This window comes from Scyliorhinus torazame, chromosome 20 (genome assembly GCF_047496885.1).
Source record: "Scyliorhinus torazame isolate Kashiwa2021f chromosome 20, sScyTor2.1, whole genome shotgun sequence".
NCBI lineage: Eukaryota > Metazoa > Chordata > Chondrichthyes > Carcharhiniformes > Scyliorhinidae > Scyliorhinus > Scyliorhinus torazame.
In genome coordinates, this window is record NC_092726.1 from 73537909 (window position 1) to 73561685 (window position 23777).

Genomic DNA, 23777 nt, shown 5'->3' on the forward strand with positions numbered 1-23777 from the left:
CACAAAGACACTAATACACACACTCACAGACACACAGAGACATTAATACATACACTCACAGACACACAAAGACACTATTACACACACTCTCACACACAGAGACACTAACACACACTCGCAGACACACAGAGACTCTAATACACACACTAGCAGACACACAGAGACACCAATACTCACACTCGCAGACACACAGGCACTAACACACACACCCGCAGACACACAGAGACACTAGCACACACTCGCAGACACACAGAGACACAAATACATACACTCACCGACACTAACACACACTCTCGCAGACACTAACACACACTCACAGACACACAGAGACACTAGCACACACTCGCAGACACACAGAGACACTAATACACACACTCACAGACACACAGCGACACTAATACAAACACACTCAGACACACATAGAAACTAATACACACAGTCACAGACACACAGACACACACTCACAGACACACACAGACTCTAATACATACACTCACAGACACACAGAGACACTAATACATACACTCACAGACACACAGAGACACTATTACACACACTCTCACACACAGAGACACTAATACACACACTCACAGACACACAGAGACATTAGCACACACTCGCAGACACACATAGACACTAATACAGACACTCACAGACACACAGAGACACTAATACACACACTCACAGACACTAACACACACTCTCGCAGACACACATACACTAACACACACTCACAGTCTCACAGAGACACTAGCACACACTCGCAGACACACAGATACACTAATACAAACACTCACAGACACACAGCGACACTAATACAAACACACTCAGACACACATAGACACTAATACACACAGTCACAGACACACAGAGACACTATTACACCCACTCTCACACACAGAGACACTAATGCACACACTCACAGCCACACAGACACTAACACACACACTCACAGACACGCAGAGACACTAATACACACACTCACAGACACACTGAGACACTTTTACACACACACTCACACACAGAGACACTAATACACACACTCACAGACACACAGAGACACTAATGCACACAGTCGCAGACACACAGACACTAACACACACTCACAGACACACAGAGACACTAACACACACACTCACAGACACACAGAGACACTAATACACACACTCAAAGGCACACAGAGACACTACTACACACACTCGCAGACACAGAGACACTAATACACACACTCGCAGACACACAGACACTAACACACACATTCGCAAACAAACAGACACTAACATACACACTCACAGACACACAGAGACACTAATACACACACTCACAGGCACACAGACACAAACACACACAATCACAGACACACAAAGACACTAATACACACACACACAGACACACATAGACACTTATACACACACACAGACACACAGAGACACTATTACACACACTCTCACACACAGAGACACTAACACACACTCGCAGACACACAGAGACTCTAATACACACACTAGCAGACACACAGAGACACTAATACTCACACTCGCAGACACACAGGCACTAACACACACACCCGCAGACACACAGAGACACTAGCACACACTCGCAGACACACAGAGACACTAATACATACACTCACCGACACTAACACACACTCTCGCAGACACTAACACACACTCACAGACACACAGAGACACTAGCACACACTCGCAGACACACAGAGACACTAATACACACACTCACAGACACACAGCGACACTAATACAAACACACTCAGACACACATAGAAACTAATACACACAGTCACAGACACACAGACACACACTCACAGACACACACAGACTCTAATGCATACACTCACAGACACACAGAGACACTAATACATACACTCGCAGACACACAGATACACTAATACACACACTCACAGACACACAGAGACATTAGCACACACTCGCAGACACACATAGACACTAATACACACACTCACAGACACTAACACACACTCTCGCAGACACACATACACTAACACACACTCACAGTCTCACAGAGACACTAGCACACACTCGCAGACACACAGATATACTAATACAAACACTCACAGACACACAGCGACACTAATACAAACACACTCAGACACACATAGACACTAATACACACAGTCACAGACACACAGAGACACTATTACTCCCACTCTCACACACAGAGACACTAATGCACACACTCACAGCCACAGAGACACTAACACACACACTCACAGACACACAGAGACACTAATACACACACTCACAGACACACTGAGACACTTTTACACACACACTCACACACAGAGACACTAATACACACACTCACAGACACACAGAGACACTAATACACACAGTCGCAGAAACACAGACACTAACACACACTCACAGACACACAGAGACACTAACACACACACTCACAGACACACAGAGACACTAATACACACACTCAAAGGCACACAGAGACACTACTACACACACTCGCAGACACAGAGACACTAATACACACACTCGCAGACACACAGACACTAACACAGACATTCGCAGACACACAGACACTAACATACACACTCACAGACACACAGAGACACTAATACACACACTCACAGGCACACAGACACAAACACACACAATCACAGACACACAAAGACACTAATACACACACACACAGACACACATAGACATTAATACACACACACAGACACACAGAGACACTATTACACACACTCTCACACACAGAGACACTAATACACACACTCGCAGACACACAGAGACTCTAATACACACACTCCAGACACACAGATACACTAATATACACACTAGCAGACACACAGACACTAACACACACCCTCGCAGACACACAGACACTAACACACACACTCGCAGACACACAGACAATAACACACACTCACATACACACAGTGACACTAATACACACACTCACAGACACACAGGCACTAACCCACATGCACAGACACACCGAGACACTAGCACACACTCGCAGACACACAGAGATACTAATACACACACTCACAGACACACAGAGACATTAGCACACACTCGCAGACACACAGAGACACTAATACAGACACTCACAGACACATAGAGACACTAATACACTCACTCACAGACACTAACACACACTCTCGCAGACACAAACACACACTCACAGACTCACAGAGACACTATTACACACACTCACAGACACACAGAGACACTAATACACACACTCACAGAGACACTTTTACACACACTCTCACGCACAGAGACACTAATACACACGCTCACAGACACACAGATACACTAATACACACAGTCGCAGACACACAGACACTAACACACACTCACAGACACACAGAGACACTAATACACACACTCACAGACGCACAGACACTAATACAATCTCACAGACACACAGAGACACTAGCACACACTCGCAGATACACAGAGACTCTAATACACACACTCACAGACACACAGAAACAGTAATACACACACTGGCAGACAGAAAGACACTAACACACACACTCACAGACATACAGAGACACTAATACACACACTCACAGACACACAAAGACACTAATACACACACTCGCAGACACAGAGACACTGATACACACACTCGCAGACACACAGACACTAACACACACTCGCAGACACACAGACACTAACATACACACTCGCAGACACATAGAGACACTAATACACACACTCACAGAATCACAAAGACACTAATACACACACTAACAGTCACACAGAGACATTGATACATACACTCACAGACACACAGAGACACTATTACACACACTCTCTCACACAGAGACACTAACACACACTCGCAGACACACAGAGACTCTAATACACACACTAGCAGACACACGGAGACACTAATACTCACACTCGCAGACACACAGGAACTAACACACACACTCGCAGACACACAGACACTAACACACACTCACAGACACACAGAGACAATAATACACACACTCACAGACACACAGACACAAACACACACACTCACAGACACACAAAGACACTAATACACACACTCACAGACACACAGAGACATTAATACATACACTCACAGACACACAGAGACACTATTACACACACTCTCACACACAGAGACACTAACACACACTCGCAGACACACAGAGACTCTAATACACACACTAGCAGACACACAGAGACACTAATACTCACACTCGCAGACACACAGACACTTACACACACTCACAGACACACAGAGACACTAGCACACACTCGCAGACACACAGAGACACTAGCACACACTCGCAGACACACAGAGACACTAATACTTACACTCACAGACACTAGCACACACTCTCGCAGACACACAGACACTTACACACACTCACAGACACACAGAGACACTAGCACACACTCGCAAACACACAGAGACACTAATACACACACTCACAGACACACAGCGACACTAATACAAACACACTCAGACACACATAGACACTAATACACACAGTCACAGACACACAGACACACACTCACAGACACACACAGACTCTAATACACACACTCACAGACACACAGAGACACTAATACATACACGCACAGACACACAGAGACACTATTACACACACTCTCACACACAGAGACACTAACACACACTCGCAGACACACAGAGACTCTAATACACACACTAGCAGACACACAGAGACACTAATACTCACACTCGCAGACACACAGGCACTAACACACACACTCGCAGACACACAGAGACACTAGCACACACTCGCAGACACACAGAGACACTAATACATACACTCACAGACACTAGCACACACTCTCGCAGACACACAGACACTTGCACACACTCACAGACACACAGAGACACTAGCACACACTCGCAAACACACAGAGACACTAATACACACACTCACAGACACACAGCGACACTAATACAAACACACTCAGACACACATAGACACTAATACACACAGTCACAGACACACAGACACACACTCACAGACACACACAGACTCTAATACACACACTCACAGACACACAGAGACACTAATACATACACGCACAGACACACAGAGACACTATTACACACACTCTCACACACCGAGACACTAATACACACACTCTCACACACACAGACACTAGCACACACTCGCAGACACACCCTGACACTAATACACACACTCACAGGCATACAGAGACATTAGCACACACTCGCAGACACACAGAGACACTAATACACTCACTCACAGACACACAGCGACACTAATACACACACTCACAGACACACATAGACACTAAAACAGACAGTCACAGACACACAGAGACACTATTACACACACTCTCACACACAGAGACACTAATACACACACTCACAGAAACACAGACACTAACACACACACTCACAGACACACAGAAACACTTTTACACACACTCTCACACACAGAGACACTAATACACACACTCACAGACAAACAGAAACAGTAATACACACACTCGCAGACACACAGACACTAACACACACACTCGCAGACACACAGACACTAACACACACACTCACAGACATACAGAGACACTAATACACACACTCAGACACACAGAGACACTAATACATCACACTGGCAGACACAGAGACACTGATACACACACTCGCAGACACACAGACACTAACACACACACTCGCAGACACACAGAGACACTAGCACACACTCGCAGACACACAGAGACACTAATACATACACTCACAGACACTAGCACACACTCTCGCAGACACACAGACACTAACACACAATCACAGACACACAGAGACACTAGCACACACTCGCAGACACACAGCGACACTAATACAAACACACTCAGACACACATAGACACTTATACACACAGTCACAGACACACAGACACACACTCACAGACACACACAGACTCTAATACACACACTCACAGACACACAGAGACACTAATACACACACGCACAGACACACAGAGACACTATTACACACACTCTCACACACAGAGACACTAATACACACACTCACAGAAACACAGACACTAACACACACACTCACAGACACACAGAAACACTTTTACACACACTCTCACACACAGAGACACTAATACACACACTCACAGACAAACAGAAACAGTAATACACACACTCGCAGACACACAGACACTAACACACACACTCGCAGACACACAGACACTAACACACACACTCACAGACATACAGAGACACTAATACACACACTCAGACACACAGAGACACTAATACATCACACTGGCAGACACAGAGACACTGATACACACACTCGCAGACACACAGACACTAACACACACACTCGCAGACACACAGAGACACTAGCACACACTCGCAGACACACAGAGACACTAATACATACACTCACAGACACTAGCACACACTCTCGCAGACACACAGACACTAACACACAATCACAGACACACAGAGACACTAGCACACACTCGCAGACACACAGCGACACTAATACAAACACACTCAGACACACATAGACACTTATACACACAGTCACAGACACACAGACACACACTCACAGACACACACAGACTCTAATACACACACTCACAGACACACAGAGACACTAATACACACACGCACAGACACACAGAGACACTATTACACACACTCTCGCAGACACACAGACACTAACACACACTCACAGACACACAGAGAAACTAGCACACACTCGCAGACACACAGAGACACTAATACACACACTCACAGACACACAGCGACACTAATACACACACTCGCAGACGCACAGACACTAACACACACACTCGCAGACACACAGACACTAACATACACACTCACAGACACATAGAGACACTAATACAAACACTCACAGACACACAGAGACAATAATACACACACTCACAGACACACAGAGACATTAATACATACAATCACAGACACACAGAGACACTATTACACACACTCTGACACACAGAGACACTAACACACACTCGCAGACACACAGAGACTCTAATACACACACTAGCAGAGACACAGAGACACTAATACTCACACTCGCAGACACACAGGCACTAACACACACACTCGCAGACACACAGAGACACTAGCACACACTCGCAGACACACAGAGACACTAATACATACACTCACAGACACTAGCACACACTCTCGCAGACACACAGACACTAACACACAATCACAGACACACAGAGACACTAGCACACACTCGCAGACACACAGAGACACTAATACATACACTCACAGACACTAGCACACACTCTCGCAGACACACAGACACTAACACACAATCACAGACACACAGAGACACTAGCACACACTCGCAGACACACAGCGACACTAATACAAACACACTCAGACACACATAGACACTTATACACACAGTCACAGACACACAGACACACACTCACAGACACACACAGACTCTAATACACACACTCGCAGACACACAGAGACACTAATACACACACGCACAGACACACAGAGACACTATTACACACACTCTCGCAGACACACAGACACTAACACACACTCACAGATACACAGAGAAACTAGCACACACTCGCAGACACACAGAGACACTAATACACACACTCACAGACACACAGCGACACTAATACACCCACTCGCGGACGCACAGACACTAACACACACACTCGCAGACACACAGACACTAACATACACACTCACAGACACATAGAGACACTAATACAAACACTCACAGACACACAGAGACAATAATACACACACTCACAGACACACAGAGACATTAATACATACAATCACAGACACACAGAGACACTATTACACACACTCTGACACACAGAGACACTAACACACACTCGCAGACACACAGAGACTCTAATACACACACTAGCAGAGACACAGAGACACTAATACTCACACTCGCAGACACACAGGCACTAACACACACACTCGCAGACACACAGAGACACTAGCACACACTCGCAGACACACAGAGACACTAATACATACACTCACAGACACTAGCACACACTCTCGCAGACACACAGACACTAACACACAATCACAGACACACAGAGACACTAGCACACACTCGCAGACACACATAGACACTAATGCACACAGTCACAGACACACAGACACACACTCACAGACACACACAGACTCTAATACACACACTCACAGACACACAGAGACACTAATACATACACGCACAGACACACAGAGACACTATTACACACACTCTCACACACAGAGACACTAATACACAGACTCTCACACACACAGACACTAGCACACACTCGCAGACACACTAAGACACAAATACACACACTCACAGACATACAGAGACATTAGCACACACTCGCAGACACACAGAGCCACTAATACACTCACTCACAGACACACAGAGACACTTTTACACACACTCTCACACACAGAGACACTAATACACAAACTCACAGTAACACAGAGACACTAATACACACACTCACAGACACACAGACACTAACACACACTCACAGACACACAGAGACACTAATACACACACTCACAGACGCACAGAGACTAACACAATCTCACAGACACACAGAGACACTAGCACACTCTCGCAGACACACAGAGGCATTAATACACAGACTCACAGACACACTGAGACACTAGCACACACTCGCAGACACACATAGACACTAATACACAAACTCACAGACACACAGAAACAGTAATACACACACTCGCAGACACACAGACACTAACACACACACTCGCAGACACACAGACACTAACACACACACTCACAGACATACAGAGACACTAATACACACACTCACAGACACACAGAGACACTAATACATCACACTGGCAGACACAGAGACACTGATACACACACTCTCAGACACACAGACACTAACACACACACTCGCAGACACACAGACACTAACACACACACTCACAGACACACAGAGACACTAATACACACAGTCGTAGACACACAGACACTAACACACACTCACAGACACACAGAGACACTGACACACACACTCACAGACACACAGAGACACTAATACACACACTTATCCACACACAGAAACACTAATACATAGACTCGCAGCCACACAGAGGCACTAACACACACACTCGCAGACACACAGAGGCACGAATATACACACTCACACACACACACATACACACACTCGCAGACACACAAAACACACACCCCCAGACACAGAGAGACACTCTCACACACACTCACTGACACACACAGACACTCAATACACACACTAGCAGACACACAGTGGCACTAACACACACACTTGCAGACACACAGAGACAGTAACACACACACTCGCAGACACACAGACACTAACACACACACTCACAGACACACAGAGACACTAATACACACACTCAAAGACACACGGAGACACTACTACACACACTCACACACACAGAGACACTAATACACACACTCACAGACACACAGAGACACTAATACACACAGTCGTAGACACACAGACACTAACACACACTCACAGACACACAGAGACACTAACACACACACTCACAGACACACAGAGACACTAATACACACACTTATCCACACACAGAAACACTAATACACAGACTCGCAGCCACACAGAGGCACTAACACACACACTCGCAGACACACAGAGGCACGAATATACACACTCACACACACACAAATACACACACTCGCAGACACACAAAACACACACCCCCAGACACAGAGAGACACTCTCACACACACTCACTGACACACACAGACACTCAATACACACACTAGCAGACACACAGTGGCACTAACACACACACTTGCAGACACACAGAGACAGTAACACACACACTCGCAGGCACACAGACACTAACACACACACTCACAGACACACAGAGACACTAATACACACACTCAAAGACACACAGAGACACTACTACACACACTCACAGACACAGACACTAATACACACACTCGCAGACACACAGACACTAACACACACATTCGCAGACACACAGACACTAAGATACACACTCACAGACACACAGAGACACTAATACACACACTCACAGGCACACAGACACAAACACACACTCTCACAGACACACGAAGACACCAATACACACACTCACAGACACACAGAGACACTAATACACACACACAGACACGCAGAGACACTATTTACACACACTCTCACACACAAAGACACTAATACACACACTCGCAGACACACAGAGACTCTAATACACACACTACAGACACACAGAGACACTAATACACACACTCGCAGACACACAGACACTAACACACACCCTTGCAGACACACAGACACTAACACACACACTCGCAGACACACAGACACTAACACACACTCACAGACACACAGTGACACTAATACACACACTCACAGACACACAGGCACTAACACACACTCACAGACACACAGAGACAATAGCACACACTCGCAGACACACAGTGACACTAACACACACACTCACAGACACACAGAGACATTAGCACACACTCGCAGACACACAGAGACACTAATACACACGCTCACAGACACTAGCACACACTCTCGCAGACACACATACACTAACACACACTCACAGACTCACAGAGGCACTAGCACACACTCGCAGACACACAGAGACACGAATACACACACTCACAGATACACAGCGACACTAATACAAACACACTCGGACACACATAGACACTAATACACACAGTCACAGACACACAGAGACATTATTACACACACTCTCACACACAGATACACTAATATACACACTCACAGACACTAACACACACACTCGCAGACTCACAGAGACACTAACACACACCCTCACAGACACACATAGTCACTAATACACACACTCACAGACACACAGAGACACTAACACACACTCACAGACACACAGTCTCGAAGACACACACTCGCAGACACACAGAGACACGAATACACAGACTCACAGACACACAGGCACTAACACACACATCGCAGACACACACACACTAACACACACTCACAGACACACTGAGACACTAATACATACACTCACAGACACTAACACACACTCTTGCAGACACACAGACACTAACACACACTCACAGACACACATAGACACTAGCACACACTCGAAGACACACAGAGACACTAATACACACACTCACAGACACACAGCGACACTAATACACACACTCACAGACACACAGAAACAGTAATACACACACTCGCAGACGCACAGACACTAACACACACACTCGCAGACACACAGACACTAACACACACACTCACAGACATACAGAGACACTAATACACACACTCACAGACACACAAAGACACTAATACACACACTCGCAGACACAGAGACACTGATACACACACTCGCAGACACACAGACACTAACACACACACTCGCCGACACACAGACACTAACATACACACTCACAGACACATAGAGACACTAATACAAACACTCACAGACACACAGAGACAATAATACACACACTCACAGACACACAGACACAAACACACACACTCACAGACACACAAAGACACTAATACACACACTCACAGACACACAGAGACATTAATACATACACTCACAGACACACAGAGACACTATTACACACACTCTCACACACAGAGACACTAACACACACTCGCAGACACACAGAAAATCTAATACACACACTAGCAGACACACAGAGACACTAATACTCACACTCGCAGACACACAGGCACTAACACACACACCCGCAGACACACAGAGACACTAGCACACACTCGCAGACACACAGAGACACTAATACATACACTCACCGACACTAACACACACTCTCGCAGACACTAACACACACTCACAGACACACAGAGACACTAGCACACACTCGCAGACACACAGAGACACTAATACACACACTCACAGACACACAGCGACACTAATACAAACACACTTAGACACACATAGAAACTAATACACACAGTCACAGACACACAGACACACACTCACAGACACACACAGACTCTAATACATACACTTACAGACACACAGAGACACTAATACATACACTCACAGACACACAGAGATACTATTACACACACTCTCACACACAGATACACTAATACACACACTCACAGACACACAGACATTGGCACACACTCGCAGACACACATATACACTAATACAGACACTCACAGACACACAGAGACACTAATACACACACTCACAGACACTAACACACACTCTCGCAGACACACATACACTAACACACACTCACAGTCTCACAGAGACACTAGCACACACTCGCAGACACACAGATACACTAATACAAACACTCACAGACACACAGCGACACTAATACAAACACACTCAGACACACATAGACACTAATACACACAGTCACAGACACACAGAGACACTATTACACCCACTCTCACACACAGAGACACTAATGCACACACTCACAGCCACACAGACACTAACACACACACTCACAGACACACATAGACACTAATACACACACTCACAGACACACTGAGACACTTTTCCACACACACTCACACACAGAGACACTAATACACACACTCACAGAGACACTAATACACACAGTCGCAGACACACAGACACTAACACACACTCACAGACACACAGAGACACTAACACACACACTCACAGACACACAGAGACACTAATACAGACACTCAAAGGCACACAGAGACACTACTACACACACTCGCAGACACAGAGACACTAATACACACACTCGCAGACACACAGACACTAACACACACATTCGCAGACACACAGACACTAACATACACACTCACAGACACACAGAGACAGTAATACACACACTCACAGGCACACAGACACAAACACACACAATCACAGACACACAGAGACACTATTACACACACTCTCACACACAGAGACACTAATACACACACTCGCAGACACACAGAGACTCTAATACACACACTCCAGACACACAGAGACACTAATATACACACTAGCAGACACACAGACACTAACACACACCCTCGCAGACACACAGACACTAACACACACACTCGCAGACACACAGACACTAACACACACTCACATACACACAGTGACACTAATACACACACTCACAGCCACACAGGCACTAACACACACTCACAGACACACCGAGACACTAGCACACACTCGCAGACACACAGAGATACTAATACACACACTCACAGACACACAGAGACATTAGCACACACTCGCAGACACACAGAGACACTAATACAGACACTCACAGACAGATAGAGACACTAATACACTCACTCACAGACACTAACACACACTCTCGCAGACACAAACACACACTCACAGACTCACAGAGACACTAGCACACACTCGCAGACACACAGTGACACTAATACACACACTCACAGACACACAGCGACACCAATACAAACACACTCAGACACACATATACACTAATACACACAGTCACAGACACACAGAGACACTATTACACACACTCTCACACACAGAGACACTAATACACACGCTCACAGACACACAGATACACTAATACACACACTCGCAGACACACAGACACTAACACACACTCACAGACACACAGAGACACTAATACACACACTCACAGACGCACAGACACTAATCCAATCTCACAGACACACAGGGACACTAGCACACACTCGCAGATACACAGAGACTAACACACACTCACAGACACACAGAGACACTAGCACACACTCGCAGACACACAGAGACACTAATACAAACACTCACAGACACACAGAGACAATAATTATACACACACTCACAGACACAAAGAAACAGTAATACACACACTGGCAGACAGAAAGACACTAACACACACTCGCAGACACACAGACACTAACACACACTCGCAGACACACAGACACTAACATACACACTCACAGACACATAGAGACACTAATACACACACTCACAGACACAAAGACACAAACACACACACTCACAGAATCACAAAGACACTAATACACACACTAACAGTCACACAGAGACATTGATACATACACTCACAGACACACAGAGACACTATTACACACACTCTCTCACACAGAGACACTAACACACACTCGCAGACACACAGAGACTCTAATACACACACTAGCAGACACACAGAGACACTAATACTCACACTCGCAGACACACAGGAACTAACACACACACTCGCAGACACACAGACACTAACACACACTCACAGACACACAGAGGCACTAGCACACACTCGCAGACACACAGAGACACTAATACAAACACTCACAGACACACAGAGACAATAATGCACACACTCACAGACACACAGACACAAACACACACACTCACAGACACACAAAGACACTAAATCACACACTCACAGACACACAGAGACATTAATACATACACTCACAGACACACAGAGACACTATTACACACAATCTGACACACAGAGACACTAACACACACTCGCAGACACACAGAAACTCTAATACACACACTAGCAGACACACAGAGACACTAATACTCACACTCGCAGACACACAGGCACTAACACACACACTCGCAGACACACAGAGACACTAGCACACACTCGCAGACACACAGAGACACTAATACATACACTTACAGACACTAGCACACACTCTCGCAGACACACAGACACTTACACACACACACAGACACACAGAGACACTAGCACACACTCGCAAACACACAGAGACACTAATACACACACTCACAGACACACAGCGACACTAATACAAACACACTCAGACACACATAGACACTAATACACACAGTCACAGACACACAGACACACACTCACAGACACACACAGACTCTAATACACACACTCACAGACACACAGAGACACTAATACATACACGCACAGACACACAGAGACACTATTACACACAGTCTCACACACCGAGACACTAATACACACACTCTCACACACACAGACACTAACACACACTCACAGACACACAGAGACACTAATACACACACTCACAGACGCACAGACACTAATACAATCTCACAGACACTATCACACACTCTCGCAGACACACAGACACTTACACACACTCTCACACACACAGACACTAGCACACACTCGCAGACACACTGAGACACTAATACACACACTCACAGACATACAGAGACATTAGCACACACTCGCAGACACACAGAGACACTAATACACTCACTCACAGACACACAGCGACACTAATACACACACTCACAGACACACATAGACACTAAAACAGACAGTCACAGACACACAGAGACACTATTACACACACTCACAGACACACATAGACACTAAAACAGACAGTCACAGACACACAGAGACACTATTACACACACTCTCACACACAGAGACACTAATACACACACTCACAGACACACAGACACTAACACACAGACTCACAGACACACAGAGACACTTTTACACACACTCTCACACACAGAGACACTAATACACACAGTCACAGACACACAGTGACACCAATACACACACTCGCAGACACACAGACACTAACACACACTCACAGACACACAGAGACACTAATACACACACTCACAGACGCACAGAGACTAACACAATCTCACAGACACACAGAGACACTAGCACACTCTCGCAGACACACAGAGACACTAATAAACAGACTCACAGACACATTGAGACACTAGCACACACTCGCAGACACACATAGACACTAATACACAAACTCACAGACACACAGAAACAGTAATACACACACTCGCAGACACACAGACACTAACACACACACTCGCAGACACACAGACACTAACACACACACTCACAGACATACAGAGACACTAATACACACACTCACAGACACACAGAGACACTAATACATCACACTGGCAGATACAGAAACACTGATACACACACTCGCAGACACACAGACACTAACACACACACTCGCAGACACACAGACACTAACACACACACTCACAGACACACGGAGGCACTAGTACACACACTCACAGACACCCAGAGACACTTTTACACACACTCTCAAACACAGAGACACTAATACACACACTCACAGACACACAGAGACACTAATACACACAGTCGTAGACACACAGACACTAACACACACTCACAGACACACAGAGACACTAACACACACACTCACAGACACACAAAGACACTAATACACACACTCGCAGACACAGAGACACTGATACACACACTCGCAGACACACAGACACTAACACACACACTCGCAGACACACAGACACTAACATACACACTCACAGACACATAGAGACACTAATACACACACTCACAGACACACAGACACAAACACACACACTCACAGACACACAAAGACACTAATACACACACTCACAGACACACAGAGACATTAATACATACACTCACAGAGACACTATTACACACACTCTCTCACACAGAGACACTAACACACACTCGCAGACACACAGAGACTCTAATACACACACTAGCAGACACACAGAGACACTAATACTCACACTCGCAGACACTCAGTCACTAACACACACACTCGCAGACACACAGACACTAACACACACACTCACAGACACACAGAGACACTAATACATACACTCACAGACACTAGCACACACTCTCGCAGACACACAGACACTAACACACACTCACAGACACACAGAGAAACTAGCACACACTCGCAGACACACAGAGACACTAATACACACACTCACAGACACACAGCGACACTAATACACACACTCGCAGACGCACAGACACTAACACACACACTCGCAGACACACAGACACTAACATACACACTCACAGACACATAGAGACACTAATACAAACACTCACAGACACACAGAGACAATAATACACACACTCACAGACACACAGACACAAACACACACACTCACAGACACACAAAGACACTAATACACACACTCACAGACACACAGAGACATTAATACATACCATCACAGACACACAGAGACACTATTACACACACTCTGACACACAGAGACACTAACACACACTCGCAGACACACAGAGACTCTAATACACACACTAGCAGACACACAGAGACACTAATACTCACACTCGCAGACACACAGGCACTAACACACACACTCGCAGACACACAGAGACACTAGCACACACTCGCAGACACACAGAGACACTAATACATACACTCACAGACACTAGCACACACTCTCGCAGACACACAGACACTAAGACACAATCACAGACACACAGAGACACTAGCACACACTCGCAGACACACAGAGACACTAATACACACACTCACAGACACACAGCGACACTAATACAAACACACTCAGACTCTAATACACACACTCACAGACACACAGAGACACTAATACATAAACGCACAGACACACAGAGACACTATTACACACACTCTCACACACAGAGACACTAATACACACACTCTCACACACACAGACACTAGCACACACTCGCAGAAACACTGAGACACTAATACACACACTCACAGACATACAGAGACATTAGCACACACTCGCAGACACACAGAGACACTAATACACTCACTCACAGACACACAGAGACACTTTTACACACACTCTCACACACAGAGACACTAATACACAAACTCACAGAAACACAGAGACACTAATACACACACTCGCAGACACACATACACTAACACACACTCACAGACACACAGAGACACTAATACACACACTCACAGACGCACAGAGACTAACACAATCTCACAGACACACAGAGACACTAGCACACTCTCGCAGACACACAGAGACACTAATACACAGACTCACAGACACACTGAGACACTAGCACACACTCGCAGACACACATAGACACTAATACACAAACTCACAGACACACAGAAACAGTAATACACACACTCGCAGACACACAGACACTAACACACACACTCGCAGACACACAGACACTAACACACACACTCACAGACATACAGAGACACTAATACACACACTCACAGACACACAGAGACACTAATACATCACACTGGCAGACACAGAGACACTGATACACACACTCGCAGACACACAGACACTAACACACACACTCGCAGACACACAGAGGCACTAATACACACACTCACAGACACACAGAGACACTTTTACACACACTCTCACACACAGAGACACTAATACACACACTCACAGACACAGAGACACTAATACACACAGTCGTAGACACACAGACACTAACACACACTCACAGACACACAGAGACACTAACACACACACTCACAGACACACAAAGACACTAATACACACACTCAAAGACACACAGAGACACTACTACACACACTCGCAGACACAGCGACACTAATACACACACTCGCAGACACACCGACACTAACACACACATTCGCAGACACACAGACACTAACATACACACTCACAGACACACAGAGACACAAATACACACACTCACAGGCACACAGACACAAACACACACACTCACAGACACACAAAGACACTAATACACACACTCACAGACACACAGAGACACTAATACACACACACAGACACGCAGAGACACTATTACACACACTCTCACACACAGAGACACTGATACACACACTCACAGACACACAGACACTAACACACACTCACAGACTCACAGAGACACTAGCACACACTCGCAGACACACAGAGACACTAATACCCACACTCACAGACACACAGCGACACTAATGCAAACACACTCAGACACACATAGACACTAATATACACAGTCACAGACACACAGATACACTATTACACACACTCTCACACACAGAGACACTAATACACACACTCACAGACACACAGACACTAACACACACACTCACAGACACACAGAGACATTAATACACACACTCACAGACACACAGATACACTTTTACACACTCTCACACACAGAGACACTAATACACACACTCACAGACACACAGAGACACTAATACACACACTCGCAGACACACAGACACTGACACACACTCACAGACACACAGAGACACTAATACACATACTCACAGACGCACAGACACTAACACAATCTCACAGACACACAGAGACACTAGCACACTCTCGCAGACACACAGACACTAACACACACACTCGCAGACACACAGACACAACACACACACTCACAGACATACAGAGACACTAATACACACACTCACAGACACACAGAGACACTAATACATCACACTCGCAGACACAGAGACACTGATACACACACTCGCAGACACACAGACACTAACACACACACTCGCAGACACACAGACACTAACACACACACTCACAGAGACACAGAGGCACTAATACACACACTCACAGACACACAGAGACACTTTTACACACACTCTCACACACAGAGACACTAATACACACACTCGCAGACACACAGACACTAACACACACTCACAGACACACAGAGACACTAATACACACACTCACAGACGCACAGACACTAACACAATCTCACAGACACACAGAGACACTAGCACACTCTCGCAGGCACACAGAGACACTAATACACACACTCAAAGGCACTATTACACAGACTCGCAGACACACAGACACTAACACACACTCACAGACACACAGAGACACTAATACACAGACCCACAGACACACAGAGACACTAGCACACACTCGCAGACACACAGAGACACTAATACACAAACTCACAGACACACAGAAACAGTAATACACACACTCGCAGACACACAGACACTAACACACACATTCGCAGACACACAGACACTAACATACACACTCACAGACACACAGAGACACAAATACACACACTCACAGGCACACAGACACAAACACACACACTCACAGACACACAAAGACACTAATACACACACTCACAGACACACAGAGACACTAATACACACACACAGACACGCAGAGACACTATTACTCACACTCTCACACACAGAGACACTGATACACACACTCACAGACACACAGACACTAACACACACTCACAGACTCACAGAGACACTAGCACACACTCGCAGACACACAGAGACACTAATACCCACACTCACAGACACACAGCGACACTAATGCAAACACACTCAGACACACATAGACACTAATATACACAGTCACAGACACACAGATACACTATTACACACACTCTCACACACAGAGACACTAATACACACACTCACAGACACACAGACACTAACACACACACTCACAGACACACAGAGACACTAATACACACACTCACAGACACACATATACACTTTTACACACTCTCACACACAGAGACACTAATACACACACTCACAGACACACAGAGACACTAATACACACACTCGCAGACACACAGACACTGACACACACTCACAGACACACAGAGACACTAATACACATACTCACAGACGCACAGACACTAACACAATCTCACAGACACACAGAGACACTAGCACACTCTCGCAGACACACAGACACTAACACACACACTCGTAGACACACAGACACAACACACACACTCACAGACATACAGAGACACTAATACACACACTCACAGACACACAGAGACACTAATACATCACACTCGCAGACACAGAGACACTGATACACACACTCGCAGACACACAGACACTAACACACACACTCGCAGACACACAGACACTAACACACACACTCACAGAGACACAGAGGCACTAATACACACACTCACAGACACACAGAGACACTTTTACACACACTCTCACACACAGAGACACTAATACACACACTCGCAGACACACAGACACTAACACACACTCACAGACACACAAAGACACTAATACACACACTCACAGACGCACAGACACTAACACAATCGCACAGACACACAGAGACACTAGCACACTCTCGCAGGCACACGGAGACACTAATACACACACTCAAAGGCACTACTACACAGACTCGCAGATACACAGACACTAACACACACTCACAGACACACAGAGGCACTAATACACAGACCCACAGACACACAGAGACACTAGCACACACTCGCAGACACACAGAGACACTAATACACAAACTCACAGACACACAGAAACAGTAATACACACACTCGCAGACACACATACACTAACACACACACTCGCAGACACACAGACACTAACACACACTCACAGACATACAGAGACACTAATACACACACTCACAGACACACAGAGACACTAATACATCACATTCGCAGACACAGAGACACTGATACACACTCTCGCAGACACACAGACACTAACATACACACTCGCAGACACACAGACACTAACACACACACTCACAGACACACAGAGGCACTAATACACACACTCACAGACGCACAGAGGCACTTTTACACACACTCTCACACACAGAGACACTAATACACACACTCACAGACACACAGATACACTAATACACACACTCGCAGACACACAGACATTAACACACACTCACAGACACACAGACACACTAACACACACATTCACAGACACACAGAGACACTAATACACACACTCAAAGACACACAGAGACACTACTACACACACTCGCAGACACAGAGACACTAATACACACACTCGCAGACACACAGACACTAATTCACACATTCACAGACACACATACACTAACATACACACTCACAGACACACAGAGACACTAATACACACACTCACAGGCACACAGACACAAACACACACACTCACAGACACACAAAGACACTAATACACACTCTCACAGACACACAGAGACACTAATACACACACACAGACACGCAGAGACACTATTACACACACTCTCACACACAGGGACACTAATACACACACTCGCAGACACGCATAGACTCTAATACACACACTCCAGACACACAGAGACACTAATACACACACTCGCAGACACACAGACACTAACACACACACTCGCAGACACACAGCCACTAACACACACTCACAGACACACAGTGACACTAATACACACACTCACAGACACACAGGCACTAACACACACTCACAGACACACAGAGACACCAGCAGGCACTCGCAGACACACAGAGACACTAATACACACACTCACAGACACACAGAGACATTAGCATACACTCGCAGACACACAGAGATACTAATACAGACACTCACAGACACACAGAGACACTAATACATACACTCACAGACACTAGCACACACTCGCAGACACACAGAGACACTAATACTTACACTCACAGACACTAGCACACACTCTCGCAGACACACAGACACTAACACACACTCACAGACTCACAGAGACACTAGCACACACTCGCAGACACACAGAGACACTAATACACACACTCACAGACACACAGCGACACTAATACAAACACAGTCAGACACACATAGAAACTAATACACACAGTCACAGCCACACAGAGACACTATTACACACACTCTCACACACAGAGTCACAAATACACACACTCACAGACACACAGACACTAACACACACACTCACAGACACACAGAGACACTAATACACACACTCACAGACACACAGAGACACTTTTACACAAACTCTCACACACAGAGACAGTAATACACACCCTCACAGACACACAGAGACACTAATACACACACTCGCAGACACACAGACATTAACACACACTCACAGACACACAGATACACTAATACACACACTCACAGACGCAATGACACTAACACAATCTCACAGACACACAGAGACACTAGCACACACTCGCAGACACATAGAGACACCAATACACACACTCGCAGACACACAGAGGAACGAATACAAACACTCGCAGACACACAGAGACACCAATACACACACTCGCAGACACACAGAGGAACGAATACAAACACTCGCAGACACACAGAGACACTAATACAGACACTCGCAGACACACAGAGACACAAATACATACACTTACATACACTCACAGACACTAATACACACACTCACAGACACACAGAGGCACAAATACACACGCTTACACACACTCACAGACACGAATACACACACTCGCAGAAACACAGAGACACTAACACACACACTTACACACACTCACAGACACTAATACACAAACTCGCAGACACACAGAGACACTAACACACACACTTACACACTCACAGGCACTAATACACACACTCGCAGACACACAGAGACACTAACACACACACTTAGACACACTCACAGACATTAATACACACTCTCGCAGACACACAGAGGCACTAATACGCACTCTCGCAGATACACAGAGACACTAATACACACAATCGCATACACACAGAGGCACTAATACACACAATCGCAGCCACATAAGTACACACACTCACAGACAAACAGAGGCACTAACACACACACAGACACACAGGCACACTAATTCCCACACACGCTACGCACAAATACATACTCTCGCAGACACACAGAGACACTAATACACACTCTCGCAGATACACACATACACTAATACATACGCTCACAGACACACAGATACACTATTACACACACACTCACACACAGAGACACTAATACACACACACTCACACACAGAGACACTAATACACACTTGCATACACACAGAGACTCTAATACATACACTCACAGACACACAGAGACACTATTACACACACGCTCACACACAGAGACACTAATACACACACCCTC